We start from the raw sequence: 3,412 nt of genomic DNA, 5'->3' as shown, positions 1-3,412 counted from the left end.
TCACGCCAATGGAAGAAGACCAAACGCAGATCGAAAAATTCTGTTTTAAATTTTCTACTCACTTTCCAGAGAAACCGCTGCAAGGTTGGACACTTCGGACGGTACGCTTTTTATAGCGGCACAAAACAGAAAAGCGATGAAGGACGGTAGACAGTCCCTTTACGTATATCTTTCAATAGCATCAGTACCTATCTGCGAGTGAGATCAGTCAGAAGGAAGCTCCAACTAACTTCTGTGGCGTTCAGCAATTCTGCTTCAGCGCATCAGACCACGAAACGCTCAGCTTATTTTTGTAATTTGTTCTTGTTGCCTTTTTGGCAAATGAACACTTCCGACTCTGAATCCTATGCCAGGGGTGTTCAACCTGCGGACCGCGAGGAAGTATTAAGGCCGAGACAGACGGTACGATTTTCCATCCGATGCGACGTCCGGCGCGGCGATGCGGCAGCCGGAATGGTGACGTTTTGTGACGTTTCATCGCATCGGATCGCCGCATCGCATGTACGGCGTGTATCCAACCGGGCAGATATTTTCGCCGCCGCATCGCACCGTCGGAAGGCCGCAGCCAATGACAGTTCGGGAGATGTGTGTCGTCACGCCGGTGGTGGCGCCCTCACCATGTCGCCGCTCCGGTCACCGTGGCCAAGGCGCGTCGGTGGAGTCGAGCCTCGGAGCATTTGCCGACATCGACGCTCGCGGCGGCGCGTGATAAACATCGAGTACATTTTGTTTGTGACATGAAATAATTCCCGATTGAATAAAGTGATGCTTGAAGTGTGCCATTTCTGCAAGACAGTGCCCATTTCCAAACCACTATCGAGATCGCGAGCAACGATGCAAGGCCATTTCGCAGGTAAACACAGCGACACCGTCGTCTCGGCGAGCCGGCTCGCTTCGCTTCCACCTTTGCTCTTTACATCGATGACGTCGAGAAAGTTAGCCTGTGCTAACGCGTTACATGCGAGTACAAAGCTTAATCGTGTTTGCAAAAACAAGCGCTCTATGACGACCTCACGTGTGATCGCGAACGGCGTAGGCGACGGCCGGCGTCCGCCATGATAGGCCTACCTCTCGGGGTCGTGAGTGACGGCGAGCTGTTGCGATGGGCTTGTCGTTCGCGAAGGCGCAGTTTTAGTGATTATTTTCAAATAGAACGAAGCGTGGCTGTGCAAAGTTGTTTGTTTTGTGCTTCATTGCGATGATACGAAATCCTCCGAGTGTGCATTCCGAGGCGCCGTATGTGGGCGGAGCGTACGGCTGATTGCTCGTTCGCCCCGTGTGTGCTGAATCGTCGTACGCCGCATGCCGGACATCCGACGCCACACGCCGGATCACTTCCTACCTGACACTTCCTATCTGAATGACGCCATGGCACTTTTGACCTCAAAGGGTGAGACGTGAACAAGAGAAAGATCGCCTCCATTTGGCATTATGCCATCTTCACACTTAGCCCGAATTTAGCCAAAATTTAGCCGAAATTTAGCCAAAACTGCTCAGTTCGCCGAATCTTTTCTCTTTGCTTGCACCCCCCCCCCATACCCTCCGATTTCGCCTCCGGTCCCCTGCCGTGACGGCTTCGTATAACTTGGCCCTCCGCGTCAAAAGGTTGCCGAAGCCTGGTCTATGCAATCCGACTTCTGTGTACTTCATCATCATCAGCCTGTCTACGCCCACTGCAGGGCAAAGGCCTCTCCCATGTTCCGCCAATCAACCCGGTCCTGTGCTTTCTGCTGCCACGTAATACCTGCAAACTTCTTAATCTCATCTACCCACCTAATTTTCTGTCTCCCCCTCACGCGTTTGCCATCTCTTGAAATCCAGTCAGTTACCCTTAATGACCACCGGTTATCCTGCCGACGTGCTACGTGCCCGGCCCATATCCATTTCTTCTTCTTGATTTCAACTATGATGTCATTAACCCCCGTTTGTTCCCTGACCCACTCTGCTCTCTTCCTGTCTCTTAAGGTTACACCTATCATTTTCCTTTCCATCGCTCGCTGCGTCGTCCTCAATTTAAGTTGAACCCTCTTTGTAAGTCTCCAGGTTTCTGCTCCGTAGGTAAGTACCGGTAAGATGCAGCTGTTATATACCTTCCTCTTGAGGGATAGTGGTAGATTACCATTCATGATTTGATAATGCTTGCCGAATGAGCCCCAACCCATCCTTATTCTTCTAGTTATTTCACTCTCATGGTTCGGCTCCGCGGTTACTACCTGTCCTAAGTAGACGTACTCCTTTACAACTTCCAGTGTCTCGCCACCTATCGTAAAGCGCTGTTCTCTACCAAGATTGTTCCACATTACTTTAGTTTTATGCATATTAATTTTCAGACCTACTCTTCTACTTTCCGTATCCAGTTCAGTAATCATGAGCTGCAATTCGTCTCCCGCGTTACTCATCAATGCAATGTCATCAGCGAATCGTAGGTTACTGAGATACTCTCCATTAACTCTTATCCCTAGCTCTTCCCAATCTAGGGCCCTGAAAACCTCCTGTAAACACGCGGTGAATAACATTGGAGAGATCGTGTCTCCCTGCCGTACGCCCTTCTTTATTGGGATTCTGTCGCTTTCTTTATGGAGGACTATAGTGGCTGTGGATCCGCTGTAGATTTCTTCCATTATGTTTATATAGGCTGTGTACTTAAGCAGCTTAGCCCCGGCTTCCGTATTTCGTAGCTTTACAATGTCACTTACACTTCTGTCGCCCTAACCTCACAATATCGGCCCTCCCACACCCTACCCTCACCAACGTTCGTAAGCTAATCCGGACCCCACCCTCGCCTGAACACGTGAAGGTAACTTAATAAAATGTGTTGTTTTGCTAGTTGGTTCATACTGTGCAAAAGGTAATAACGCAACGCAAGGTGAAGAAACAAGAAGTACGGGAAGTACCTTCTCTTTGACGCTATTTCGTGTACCTTTTTTTTCTTCGCCTCGCGTTGCGTTAATACCTTTTGCACGTGAAGGTAAGTTTGACGATGTCCTCGGGGGTGTGCTCGTATGTGCTTAGGTTAGGTTTACGTAGGACCAAGACGCAACGTGTTCACGTCGCCCGCCTAAAACTCTGTCTACCCAACAAAATCTAGTTTACGTGTATCTAAATGTCCCCGTGGGCTTCGTTTGGGAAGCAAATAAATTCCTCACTAGAGTATGGATAGAAATCTTAGACATTATGCACTTGAGTTTCAAGTTCAATGCCGACGCGACGGACCCTTTTCTATAATTCGTCCTTATGTAAAAGCATTCGAGCGAAACAATATGTATTGTTTCCTTATGCAGCCACGGCTGACGGAGCGTGTCATTGAATTGGAACTAAATGCACGTGTGCTCGATTCAACCGTGGCCACTGACAACGAACGGGGTTCAACTGCATTTTTCCTGGCTAAAATTCTTGCTTTACACTCTTCAGA

Source organism: Rhipicephalus sanguineus, chromosome 7 (assembly GCF_013339695.2).
Source record: "Rhipicephalus sanguineus isolate Rsan-2018 chromosome 7, BIME_Rsan_1.4, whole genome shotgun sequence".
Classification (NCBI taxonomy): domain Eukaryota; kingdom Metazoa; phylum Arthropoda; class Arachnida; order Ixodida; family Ixodidae; genus Rhipicephalus; species Rhipicephalus sanguineus.
This window is presented reverse-complemented; position numbering follows the sequence as displayed.